Below are 14,887 nucleotides of genomic sequence, written 5' to 3'. Positions count from 1 at the left end.
CACAGCTCCAGGGAGGGGGACAGGGGTTAAAATATTGTCTTCTAAAATTGATTTTGAAGTTCTAATACTAGGCAATCATTATTTCTAAAATTGGTTTATATATAATATTGTGTTTGCTTAAACTGGATATTAATACAGATTTTTTCTTTTTAATTTGAAATTTGGGTATAAAATAAAATAAAGTACCTGTAAACTTTTTTACTTCAGGTTAGTATTTCTCAAATCTGATTTTGTATCAGAATTACTCATAGAGCCTTAAAACACTCCTGGGCCAGACCCCAGATAAAGAAACACTATCTCTGATGGTGAAGTTCTAAAATAGGCAGTGAAAAGCTCTGAAAGTAATTTGGACCTTTGCAAACAGCCACTATTCCCAAGTACAATAGAAACTTTATTAACCTCAGAGTGGTTGGTCTGTATTGTTCTCTTATGGTGCTCACATGTCTGTCAGTCTTCACCGTTTCCTTCTGAAATCATTTACAAAATAAAATTAAAAGTGACCACATAAAATATCAACTCATTATTATTTTGATACGTGCATTCACATCTTTTGAAAGCAAGTTTGAAATCATTGTATTCTAAATTTTTTCGGGGGGAGAGGAATGTGGGAGTGGTTGGAGAATAATATGGGACTGTATTTTGAAATTTTCTTTATTCTTTTTCGCTCGGATATTGCACTTGTTTATTCATTTTCTTTTCATGTCAATGAATAATTTTTTCTACTTCATGTTTTGTCAAAAAGCCTAGATCTGACATACACCTGACAGAGAGATTTCCTTGCTGGCTCCCTTACTAGCCTTGCTTCTCCAAGTGTGGTCTTTTGGATCACCTGGGAACTTCTAAAACAATGCAGACTCTTAGGCCCAATCCGGAACTATTGAATCAGAATCAACACTTCAGCAAGATCATCAAGAGATTTGTGTGTATATTACAATTTGGGAAGTACTGCTTTATAATAATGGTAAGAGTTACGATATGGTGCTGGTGGAGGAAAAGAGAAGAAACAAGAGATGTGGGTTCATTAGTTTCCTGTGACTACCATAGCAAAGTACAAACTGGGTGGCTTAAAACAGTAAAAATGTATTCTTCCTTGGTTCTGGAGGCTAAAAGTCCAAAATCAAGGTGTCAGTAGGGCTGTGCTTCCTGACTCTGAGTAAAATCCTTTGTCTCTTTCTAGCATCTAGTGGTGGTCATGGACCTTGGCATTCCTTGGCTTACAGCTGAATCATTGCAATCCTTTGCCTTTGTCATCACATGGCATTCTCCCTGTATGTCTCTGTCCTTATATCTCTCATCAGAAGACCAGTCATATTGGATAATGATTCCATGTTAAGTCAATTACATTGACAAAGAGTATATTTCTAAACAAGGTCACACTCACAGGTACCAGGGGTTAGGACTTCAATATATATATTTTGGTAGACACAATTCAACCCTTAATAGGAAGATTTGGGAATTCTATTTTCAATAAGTGGGCATTCATTATGTGAAAAATAACATTAAAAATAAGCATTATTTAAAAATAATCAGATGACATTTTATAAAATAATTATATATCATTCTCTCCCATTAGCTGTTATTTCATACTTTTATCTTGTATTCTCACAGCTAGATAATGAACTCTTCAAGGGCAACTTTCTCTGCAACACTTATAACACGATGCTCAGTTGACAGTAAGAGCACAGTAGTTATTAATTATGATAACCAAGCAATGAAATACTACTGGACAAATATAGAAAATCTCTTATGTTTTAATCTATCCATGGGACAGGGTAAGACAAAATTCTACCACAAAGATCAGTTTGACTACAAAAATTAATCCCTAAAATAAAGAAATAAAGTTACAACTAAAACTATAAACTGACACTGACAGCCAAACTGAAAATATATCAGGACCAGGGCAAGACAGGGAAGGGAATCCTTATAATCAAAGGGAAGAACAAGAAGAAGTTGGACCAGAAAGGTAGCTCTAAGATATTAAAGTCTTTTTAAAAGCTGTTGACAGTTTGCAGCAGGCACCTGTTCTTATTTGCTCAGCTTTTATTCTCCCTCTTTCCTTTGAGAAAGCTCTTAAACTCTCCACAATTTCTGTATAGGATGTCAATCATTTTCTGTATAGGCAGCGTTTCTCTTCCCTCTAACTCCCAAGGGTAAAACACATGACTCTCTGCCCTGTGCGTTGAAATGCGTGTAAGTTTCAAAATTGCAGGAAGTAGATGAAGCTGAGTCATTTCAGTGGTAGTTTTTGTTTGTTTGTTTTTGTTTTACCACCAAGAATAACAGAGTAAATCTAGTTGCTGTCTTCCCATGTCCCAGTTGTTTAACTATTCTTTTTGTTCTAAGTGCTACCCGGCATCTTTCACAATATTATTATTTTATTTAAAAGTCAAGGTTTACTTTTAACTTGTTTTTGATTGTTATTTTTTATTTTATTATAATTTATTAATTATTATAATTTATTAATTATTTTTTATGGGGCCAAGAGTTAGCCCCAGTTGGTTTCTACTGCTTACAACCGAAGGAACCCAACCAATTACAACTAAAATATTGATGTAGAGAACACACATTTCCTATAGCCACCTCACTAAGACAACCTGAAATAGCAGTCCGCATTCAAGATTCATAAAATTCATACTCTTGAAATATAACAAAGGTCTTTTCAGTTTGTTTCAATTATGTTTGCAATATTAAGAAGATTAAAGAAAAATACTCTAAAGTTTCTAATTTGAGCTATATACCAGGGGGCTAGCTGGCAAAGTAATATCAGAGTTCTGTTATGCCAGGCTAAGTGTGATCTTTTCTCTGTAAGCAAAGAAGAAGAGCACGAAGCTGTCAAATTGGCCAACACTAAATGTTTTGTCTTTTGAGGTCTACTGATATAATTTGATTTGATTAAGGTATACCAGCTTCTCACAATCCTTACTTTTTACATTCACCAATCTCCTTCCCTTCACATGCTTGTGCCAATGGTTGCATGGTGAATGTGATTTCATTTGGCTGGAATAGGGAGCATACAGGGAGAGAAAGCCCCCATCTCACCCTCCCCTCCAAAAAAACAACTGTTTTGCAATTATAGTGAATCATGGATATCATGGTGAACATCTCATACTTAAACATAATTTTATTTTTTTAATCTAAATTAAGAAGCAGCATTTATAGAGTGCATATTATATGCCTGGAAATTTATTACCCATTGTTTCCTATTTATGACAGGTGAGAATTTAGCTCACTTATGCCACCAATGCATTAAGTAAAATATTAATATTTTAATCAATAACAGGCAGTATGACTACAGTAGCCTTCTCTTATCTGCAGTTTTGTTTTCTGCAGAGTCAATTACCCATGGTCAACCGTGGTCCAAAAGTATTAAATGAAATATTCCAGAAATAAACAATTCATAGGTTTTAAATTGCACACTGTTTTGAGTAGCATGATGAAATCTTGCCTGGAATGTAATCATCCCTTTGTCCAGTGTATCTATGTTGTACATGCTACATGCCCCTTTGTCACTTGGTAGCCATCTCAGTTATCGGATGGACTGTGTGGTGTCATAGTGCTTGTGTTCAAGTAACCCTTACAGCAGCCGAACACTATATCACAATGCCTATGTCATTCGCCTCACTTCACCTCATCTCATAGGCATTGTAGCATCTCACATCATCACAAGAAGGCGAGTACAGTATAACAAGATATTTTGAGAGAGAGCAAAACCACATTCATATAACTTTTATTACAGTATATTGTTATAATTGTTTTATTTCATTACTAATTTTTGTTACTCTCTTACTGTGCCTAATTCATAAATTAAAATTTACCGTAGGTATGTATGTATAGGAAACATGAAAGTATATATAGAGCTCAGTATTATCTGCAGTTTCAAGCATCCACCCACAGGGGGTCTTGAAACCTATCCACAGTGGATAAGGGAGAACTTTTGTATCTACTTTGTTAGAAGTGGGTATATACTACTCATCTTTCTCTTCACCTCTCTTTTCTCTTTGTGTCTGTTAAATTTCATCATTTGTATGTTTCTTTTTATCTTCTTAGAATTGATAACATTCACATATCTAACTATTCTGAAGTTTGTCTATGTTTGACATTTTCAGGGTGGATAACTAGTATTTTTATACACAAGCTAAACATTATATCCATTTTTAACAATTTATGAAGGTAACTTAAAAACATTCACGGAGTATTCCAAACTGAATGTAAGTAATCTACTGGTGAAAAATTCCTGCTTTTCTTTCATTTGAGTGTCTTAATTTCTCAAATGTAAAAGAGAAAATTTCAAATATATAATACCTCTTATACTTAACTACAACTAAACATATATTCAAAAAAACACCCACAATAGTATCTACAACGCTTCATAAGGTCTATATCCTTTGTAAAATATTGCTGTTTACACAGTTCAGTTTCTATTAATAGAACAGACAGATGATTCAGTTTATAATTTTAGAATGTAATGAGGAATTTTAGATCTGCAATGCCTGTGACAACCATTAATAGCTTTTTTACATTAAAACGTGTTTTTTCAGGGGGATGGTTGCATGAAAATGTCGATTTTTAAAAATTCAGGTATAATTTATATACAGTGATTTTTAGCCTTCTTACTGCATAGTTCTGTGAGTTTTGAAAAATCCATACAGTCATATAACCAGCACCACAATCAAAATACAGAACAAGTTCATCACTCTTCAAAGTCTCCTTATACTCATTTAAAGTCAAATCCTCCCCTAACCTCCATCCCTGACAATGACTGATCTGCCTTCTCTATATATAGTTTTATCTCTTCCTGAATGCCATATAAATGCTACCAGGGAGTATGTAGATTTGAATTTGGCTTCTTTCATTAGCATAATGCACTTAAGATTCATTCATTTTCTTGCATGTATCATTAGTTTGCTCCTTTACATTGTTGATAATATTTCATCCTATGGATATATCATACATCGTTTATCTAAATATCGATGATAATCAATCATTTATCAATAACACTATCTTGTAGAAAAAGATGGTTTCAGGACTATGAAATTATGTACTTATCAAGAAACAAAGAATTTCCAGTTAAGATGGAATAGTTAAACACTGTGCTTGCATCCAATCATGACCACATCAAAATTACAACTAAACTACAGAACAACTGTCATTGAGACTCTTCTGAAGTCTAGCTGACCATAAGTCCTACAACTAAGGACATATAGAAGAAGCCACTTCAAGACTGGTAGGAAGGTAGAGACATGCAACAGGCTGGTCCCACACTTGCATGTGACAATTAAACATTGGGAGGGATAACTCAGCTATGGAGTTTCCCCCTGAGGAACGAGGGCTCCCAGCTGCACACCATGCTCCCAGCCCAGGGTTCCAGTGCTGGGAAGAGAAGGCCCCACAATTTCTAGTTATGAAAAGCACTGAAGATTGTAGCTGAGGGAGAAGAATGCAGCTGAAGTTCCTCCTAAAGGGCCTGTGCATGAACCACCTGGCTGCCTCCATGAACAACACATCCAAAGGGCAGACTGGGCAGGCACCAAAGTCCCGCTAAAGTAAACGTTGTTTTGTATGTTCTGGTCCTGCACAACAGCTCTTCTACTGTAGTGACAGACAGTCCTCACAACCAATCAGCCTGAGGGTTAATCCCTCCCAGTGAGTGCAAACAGCAACCAAGGCTCAATACAATAGGAAGGCACACCATTCAAGGGACACACCAGGGAGACTGCTCCACTGGACCTCACAGGTCACCTGCTACATAAGGCCACTCTACTAAGACAGGGAGACAGAGCACCTCTACCTAATACATAGAAACAAACTTAGGGAGGCAGCCATAATGGGGAGACAAAGAAACATGAAATGAAAGAACAGAACAAAACTCCAGAAAAATAATTAAACAAAATGGAGACAAGCGATCTACCAGATGCAGAGTTTAAAACCCTGGTTATAAGGATGCTCGATGATCTCAGTGAGAACTTCAACAAAGACATAGAAAAAATAAAAAAGTCATAAATTAAAAAAAAATTAAAAGAAAGAAAAATATAAGGTAAACTCCCTTTATGCTTTGAATTCTTTAGTTACTTTAGATTTATTTGACTATACATTAGTTATAACTATTTCAAATAATTTATTTTTCATGTAACTGATAAAGAGTAGAGCTTTAATTACGGATGTATATTTAAAGTGTGTGTTGTGATTAGAAAAGTTTTCTGTACCTAGAATAAGATCGTTATTGCTGATAACACCAGATAATATAGTGCTTAGACTTCTGAAGGTAAGTGCTGTATAAAGACCTGTTCAGCCTAGACTTCTGAAATGGCTGACTTCCCATTGAAGTTCTGTTAATCTTTTACTCTGTAGAGGCAACAGGTGGGTTAGAAAACAGCCAATAGAAAGACAATTCTTGTCCTTCAGGATTGGTGCCAGTGGAAAAAAGTGACCTGAAACACAGATCTCAGGCCTGACATGTTGAAAATCTAATGTCACAGCTGTTGTCTCTTACTACTGTCACTCATCATGTTTTAATTTCACAGTTTTGATTTAATCTTTCTAAATACAGCACTGGATAAATGCAGAACAAGATAACAAGAGTCCCAGCAAAGGAGCCAGCTTAGTATTAGCACCACCCCCCTTTCATTACCTCCCCAGCCCTTTCGGTTTTATTTTTGTGGTGATTGCATCTCAAGGACAGTACTTTTTATGTTCACAAAGCCAGAGCTTCTATAATAGCTCATAAGCTTAATAGGAATCATAGAGTTTTGATTTCATGATGACTTCTTTACCTTTCTCATCATGCCAACCAGGATGCTTTGCCAGTCATTTTAAGTTGTAACATGCAATGGATCTGGGTTTAAAAAAAAACACATAGGAGGTTTCAATGGTGTACCCAGAGATGTCCTATTTTCTAAAATCTATAATTAAAAATACTGTTTTCAGCCATAGATTACATTCTTTTTCTTAGGAAGCCATCTTAAAAAAAAATAAACCCTATATTGAGTAACAACCCACATACGATAAAGTGCACAGTCTTGAAAAATGTATATACCCAAGTAAACTACCACTACAAAATACAGAGTACCCCTTCCACCTGCCAAAAGCCTCCCTAACACCCTTTTCGGTCAATCTTCCCTCTACCCCCAACCTCAGTCAATTGATCTACTTTCTATCATGATAGTTTAGTCTTGCTTTTTCCAGAATTCCTGTAAATAGTATATATTCTCTTGGGTCTGTTTTTTTTTAAATCTAGCATAAACTTCTTGAGGTTCGTCATTGTTGTTATGTGCATCTGTTATATAACTTTTTCCCCCTGAGTAGTATTCCATTTTATGGATGTACCAAAATTTGTTTATCCATTTGCCTGTTGATGAACATTTGGCATGTATCCATTTTGAACTATCATGAATAAAGCTCCAAAGGATATTTGTGTATAAGTCTTTGTGTAGTATTCATTTCTCCTGGGCAAATATCTAAGAAATGATTGGGTTGTATGATTAAGTAGATGTTTAAGCTTTTAGAAAACTACAAGCTGTTTTCCAGAGTAATTGTGTCATTTAAAATTTCCAGTAGTAATATATGAGGATTCAAGTAGTGCCATTCCTCAACATTTGACATTGTCAGCTTTTAAAAATAATTTTAGCCATTCTAATAGAGTCGTAGAGATATAGCACTGTGATTTTAATTTGCAGTTTTCTGAAGACATCAAACAGTTCTTTATGAGCTTATTTGCCCTTTGGATAGTTTCTTTTGTAAAATGATTGTTCAAATCTCTTGCCAATATTGTTTTGGATTGTTATCTTCTTACTAAGTTGTAAAATTCTTTACATATTTGGAATACCACTCCTTTGTCAGATACATGTATCCCAAATATTTTTTTGCACCTTTTGGCTTGCCATTTCATTTTTTTTTTAAGATGTCTGTCAAAAAATATATATTTTTTAATTTTGAGAAAGTTCAATTTATCAGTTTCATTCTTTTATAATTTGTGTGTTTTATTCCCTAAAAAGTCATTGCCTATCCATAGGTTGCAATAAATGTTTATGCTTTTTCTAGAAATTTTATGATTTAGCTCATATATTTAGGTTTCTGCTCAATATATGTGTGTGTTGCAGGTAGGGGATGATGGGAATGGTTTAGAAATTCACTAAGAACATTTGCAAACACATTTAAACAAAGAAGGTTTGGGAACTGTAGTTTTTACTTCTTTAATGCTGAGCATACAGTATGACAATTATATTTCTCCTAAAACAAAAATAAAAAAGTAGAATTTATCTGTACCAAGGCGATTGGGTTGTATGGATTTTTTATTCCATTGTAAATATTTTGCATTATGCTCAGAGTGAGCACCAATAATTAGGCCATAATGGTAACTTGTCAGTCTTAAACATAATAGTTGTGTATATGGAAAGATTAATGACAACTAGATTGTTCAGTAATTTTGGGTGCCTTGTTTACCAAGCTAAGATGGCTAGCAAGACTCTTATTGTTTATTTGATATTATGTAAGTGTATTTTATTAAATATTAAACATTTAAGACTAGTTTAAATTTTTATAAAGAAAGCTATTAATCTAATTTTGGGGAGAATTAAAGAATCATTTCTAAGCCTGTAATTTTAACCTTCTTTATAGTACCTAACAACATGTACATACAATTCAATACTTAATTTTTTTTTAATCAATTATGACTCATTACATCCATGAGCACACACATTTTAGTATTAAAATTGATCTCACTGGTTATTCCTTGAAACTATTCAGGAGGTGGTGTTTCTGCTTTATAGACAACAGTATAAATATTTAAATGTGGTATAACAGGCTAAAAATCACATGAGTAGTAGAATAAATACCAGAACATAATCCATTCATTTTGTATTTATAGATTTGTAAACCCTAAACATCTCTGTTTCTGGGCTGTCCTTTTGTCAAGATGCTTGCTGTGTTTGCTGATGAAGAGACTCCAGAAGCACATTTTATACTATTAGAAGTTGAGAATGGAATAAATTGGTGATTTATCAAAAAGTGGGAAGGATCGCCTTTTCCAAATAAAATCCAGCCTTCAAAAACAAGCGTACTTGGGATTTATATAATTCTGGAACACCAGAATAGGCAGAATCAATAAAGTGATATAAAGTAAAAAAAAAAGTGAAGTTTCTTAGTGACTTTTATGACTTTTTTGGCCAAGTACACATCATGTTCATTTTGCTAAAAAAAAACTCTGGAAAACTTACTAACCAGCAGAAATGTGAATTATAGATCTTAATGTAGTAATGTAATTAACATTACCTAGGTTATAAATTTCAATAAAAATCCACGTAAAATTGGAAAAGATTAAGACCATTTATAAACTCCTGTCAATTTTCAACCAACAATGGCACTGAACATCTATTTTACATTCATCAGAGCTCTAGGGTGATGAAGATATATGAGAGATAAATAAAATGGTCTTTACTCTCAAAGGATTTGTAATTTAGTTCTTAGTGACAATTTTGTTTGAATTGGTAGATAAAAGCCTTGTGTTTATTGATAACCTTTTTGAGAGATCCAAATTTTGTCAGACTCACAACTCTTTTGGATGATAAGATGGAGTGAATAAATAATCCTGAAAATGTTTACTGCTAACAAGGTCCTTATTTTATCAAGTGAACAAAGATTTGATATACCTATTTGAAACAACTCATTGTGGAAGAAGCCCTGACTAGCTAAGTGATCTCTGTGAACTTCTTTACCCTTAGAAAGGAAAAATATTGGTTCTGTCTTCTGGTGCTGGCAAGGAACACAAGAGATAACACACAAGTACACTCTGAGGACTTAGGTGCCATTTCTAAACAGATTTCTAAAGCATCAAAGAACCAAGCATTGAAACCAAGTAGTTAAATTTTAGGCAACAGCATAAAAATAAAATTTGACTACTTATTCAACCTTCTTTGACATTCTGCCTAATCATCTCTCCTATTTCCTATACAGTCCAAACTGCATAGGTTTTTCTAGAAGAAAAAGAGTTAATCACTATTCTAATGCCAAATTTTTTATAAAAATTATCTAAAGACTATTATAAATCTATTATATTTCTTATATGTAATCCTGACTTATAATCATTATGCTGAATATCAATCACACTTCAATTCAGAAATTATTTATTGTGCAAGTTCAAGGTAAAATTTACTGTGCCTGATACAGAAACACAGAAACATAAATACTAACTTATATTTGATATCTAGATGTTTACCATCTAGCAGAGATAATGCCATAAATTCTATAAAGTTAAATTTATTGTGTTAAGATGTACCTGAAAGTTGCACTTTTGAATAAGTAATTGTCAAAGCAAATACGCTAATATTATTTTAATTTTTATCATTAGAAATAGAATGAGGACTAAAAGAAAAACAGCTTTTAGAGCTTGCTCATTGTTTATATGCCATAAAAACATATGTAATATATAAATAGATTTAAAATCAAATGAGCATACATTAGTAAAACAATCTCCTATTGAATTTAAAATATGAAGGAAATTCTGTATAGAATAATTCAGTTTTGAGAACTAGAAAATAGGAAGAGAGCTTTTTCTGAGACAATTTAAGGAATGTATAAATTGTGATAAAAGTTAATAATAGCTGAGTAAAATTTTGAGAGCCAAATAGGAGTTTCCATGTTTTGCCTGAGTCTGTTCGATTTAAATCATTTAAAAAGATATCTATGTATAGGTATCTCACATAAACACCTATATCTTTATAGATGCTTGCTGTAGTAATTAATGAAAAATGAAGATTAGACTTCTAGGTAAAGACAAAAGGTCAAACATGCGTACTTGTGTTTGCTTCCTTCTGATAATTTTATCAAAATGATAAGGTTATTTCAAAAGAAGAGCAAACCCTTAAAGACAAATAGGACAGAAGAGAAGTCAACACAAGAAAATTTTAGCAAACATAGACATAGCAACTATCTATTAAAACTTTAGAAGGCACGCAGCCATTGCAGTACTTTGAGCTCCATAGACAGCGCTGGGATAGTGCGAGCCAGAGAGGCACTGGGCAATTCTGTGCTTGCTGAGGAAAAATAATGAAAGATGGGCAAAGGAGATTCCTAAAAAGCCACGAGGCGAAATGTCATCATATGCATTCTTTGTGAAAACTCACCGGGAGGAGCAAAAGAAGAAGCAACTGGATGCTTCAGTCAACTCCTCAGAGTTTTCTAAGAAGTGCTCAGAGAAGTAGAAGACCAGGTATGCTAAAGAGAAAGGAAAATTTGAAGACATGGCAAAGGCGGACGAGGCCCACTATGAAAGAGAAATGAAAACTTACATTCCTCCTAAAGGGGAAGCAAAGAGAATCCCAATGCATCCGAGGGGTCTCCTTCGTTCTTTTTCTTGTTTTGTTCTCAGCATCGCCCAAAAATCAAAGGAGAGCATCCTGGCCTATCCATTGGTGATGTTGCAAAGAAGCTGGGAGAGATGTGTAATAACACTGCTGCAGGTGACAAAGCAGCTTTGTGAAAAAGAAGGCTGCTGCTAAGCTGAAAGAAAAATATGAAAAGGATATTGCTGCATAACAAGCTAAAGGAAAGCCTGACATGGCAAAAAAAAAAAAAAAGGTGTTGTGAGGTCAATAAATGCAAGAAAATGAAGGAAGAGGAGGAAGACGAGGAAGATGATAATGGATGTTAGTTCTAGCGCAGTTACTCCCCTATATACAATTCACTCTTTTTAAAAAGAAAAAAATTGAGGCTGTGTAAGATTTGTTTTTAAACTGTACAGCAGGGGTCCCCAATCCCCAGGCCACAGACAAGTACCGGTTGGTGGCCTGTTAGAAACCAGGCCACACAGCAAAAGGTGAGTGGCAGGCACGTGAAGCTTCATTTGTGTTTGCAGCCATTCCCCAGCGCTAGCATCATCACCTCGCTCCACCCCAGATCATCAGGCATAAGATTCTCATAGGAGCATGGGTCTGTGGTGCCAAAAAGGTTGAGGATCACTGCTGCAGAGTGTCTTTTTTTGTATAGTTAACACACTACCTAATGTGTCTTTAGATAGCCTTGTCCTGGTAGTATTTCAATGGCCTCTAATCTTGCCTGGTACAGTATGGGGGTTGTAAATTGGCATAGAAACTTAAAACAGGTTCTTGTTGGTGCACATCACAAATTAGTCATATATAGGGATGATAGTTTTTCATCTTTGGTTGTCTCTGATGCAGTTTATATGAAATAATTGTTGTTCTGTTAACAGAATACCACTCTGTAATTGAAAAAAAAAAAAGTGCTGTTGTTTTGTTGACATTCTGAATGCTTCTATGGAGATACAAATTTTTTTATTAGAAAAAAACTTTAGAAAGCAATTTTGCAGAAAGTCAAGAAACAAATTAATTCATATTTCAGATTTCCTAAAGGCTCAAATCATTGGCTTTTGAATTAGGTGCTTTTGAACTATGGTAGATGTGAGGCTATCAACAGGAGAATAAGTTGAAAGTGTTTGTAAGGTGTTGGAATCCTCCCCACCACAGAACTCTTCCTCTACTCTGTATAACGGGTCAATTGTGCATCTCCAACTAGGGCAGAGGATTGCATGCTTATTCTAGAGAAGATCTTTGAAAAGAACACTAGGCAAAACCAAAGCTAGAGCTACTATGTTAAAAACAATGGAATTAAGTGAATTTTAACAAACAGAATTCTGAGAATAGCCATCTTGTCTTCTCACAATTAGTTCCTAGAATGCTCACTTCTGGCTTCTACTTTCTAGGCCCAGCAATGGAAAAGTCACCTCTGGAGAATCTAATCAGCCAAACAGACCTAAAGATGCTGACATTAGGGTTTCTTCAATCAAATGGTCACCCAAATTACCCACCAAGAGCAAGCCCTTCTCAACATATGGCACCCAGAAGTGCTTAGAGCTTCTCATCAGCTTTCTAGTCCCCTATCTCTTAGAAAACCAAAGGCCGTTCAACATCTGCAGAGAGCCTCTGATGTGAAAGACAGAGATGGACATAATCAGATAAAAAGCTACATTAAAGAGATGGATGTAGGCGAGGGAAGAAAATGGAAATACTATCTTTCATATCCCAGACAGACATGAGAGAATACTGTAGCCATAAAATTAGAACAGGGTGATTATCTATCTATCTATCTATCTATCTATCTATCTATCTATCTATCTATCTATCATCTATCATCTATCAATCATCTATCATTTATCTATCATCACCTGTCCATCCATCTCTAAAGAAAAAAACATGCTCCTAAAAATTCAAATTATGAGAGTAAAATTATTTTTAAAAATTAAAGTATGGAAAGATAGATAAGTTGAGGAAATCTCTCTGAAAGTAAAGCAAAAAGACAATGAGAGAATAGAATAGTAAGAGAGAAAAAAATTAGAAATCAGAGGACTAAAGGACTAATCCAAGAAGTCCAATATCTGAATAACAGGAATTTTAGAAAGTGAAATAAGATAAAATAGAAGAAAATAATCAAATAAGTAAACCAACTGCCTGTAGAACTGAAAGCTATAAATCTCCCCGTTAAAAGGGACTACCAAGTACCCAGTACAAAGATTTCTAAAGATTTCTAAATCTTTCTATGTTTTTTGTTTGTTTGTTTGTTTTGTTTTTGTTTTTGGTGGGGGTGGTAGTTTCTTCTGGATAATATGCTTATATGGCTGCTTCTTGATTTTGCAGCTTTAGGCATTACCTATTAACTTCCTACTGTAGTGGTTGTGGATTTAGTTGTTGTTTCACCATTACCATCTTCATTTCTATCTCTCTTCTCATCTTCACATCCACCTCATACAAGTATATTGTAATATTCAGTAATTACATTATTATGCCTGTGTAAAAGCTATTCATGAGCATGAGCCATGTAGCATTTTATAATTTCTTTCTTTCCTGCATAATCTTTTGTTTCCTTAGAGCAAATCCTTGTCTTGTTTCTTCATTTGTGAAATTGAAAAGTTCATGGTCTGACCTATTTCAGGTAGATTTAAACACTGTCATCAAGAAGGATCTCTCCTCTTTGATCTGCTCTGCTTTCTTCTGAGTTACCTTTATTCCTAGGCAGGCCTTCCCAGCAAGCAGAATCTAGGCAGCTCCAAACTTACACTAGCAGTTTAGAAACCTTAGCAGATAAAGGGAGCCTTTTTCTCAACAGCTCCAGAAAGAGAACTAACCTCTTGCCTAAAAGATGTACTACTCTTTTTTGCTTTCCTGAGTCACCACTTTAGCAGGAAGTGGTGTCAATTTTATCTCAGTCTCGTGGATTGAGAACGAGGGAAGTCTGGGCAAATAAATTAGGCTTAGAAAATTTCAATGTATTTTACATTTGCATCTATAACTATAGAAAACTTCAAACTCAAAAAAATTCTGGAACTGTACAGGCTAGAAAGGACAAGAATTAATTGAGTCCATTCCTCTGACTTAATCTTGATCATAATCACATTACTCTAGATTGAACACGAGAATACACTAATGTTGAGCTACATAAATGATGCCTGCCTTTGGTTAAAGCAGCACGATATAATTCTGGTTTTCAAGTTTAAAATCATCAGGGGATAACAGCATTATTATTTTAAAGCTAATTTGGTGATTTTGTACTGATATTCAAAGGGCAGAAATTAATATATAAATCAAAATTAAGATCATATGGATTTACGGCATCTTTTAATATCACAAACATGTTTTTATACAGTTCAGTTGGTCTTTCAAATGTTGGACTTAATATTATTTTTGATGTGTTTTGTGGCCTACACAACCTGTTAAGTGAGGCAACCATCGACTGTATAAAATTTAATATTTAGGCTCCTCTACCACATGTGAGTCTTTAGTCAAACAATTTCTGTTTGGTAGAAATAACTACAATTTTGATTTCCAAGGGAGCAAGTCCATCTTAATATTTTTCCTTTTTTTGGTAATGTATTTTTTTTTTT

At 34.4% G+C, this 14,887-nt stretch overlaps 1 pseudogene; it reads left to right on the top strand.

The window, feature by feature from the left end:
* Window positions 1–10,264: 10,264 nt before the first annotated feature.
* The window catches only part of LOC105304741, a 12,733-nt pseudogene continuing 8,110 nt past the window's right edge, over window positions 10,265–14,887 (top strand).

Source organism: Pteropus vampyrus, unplaced genomic scaffold, assembly GCF_000151845.1.
Source record: "Pteropus vampyrus isolate Shadow unplaced genomic scaffold, Pvam_2.0 Scaffold11, whole genome shotgun sequence".
Classification (NCBI taxonomy): domain Eukaryota; kingdom Metazoa; phylum Chordata; class Mammalia; order Chiroptera; family Pteropodidae; genus Pteropus; species Pteropus vampyrus.
This window is presented reverse-complemented; position numbering and strand designations above follow the sequence as displayed.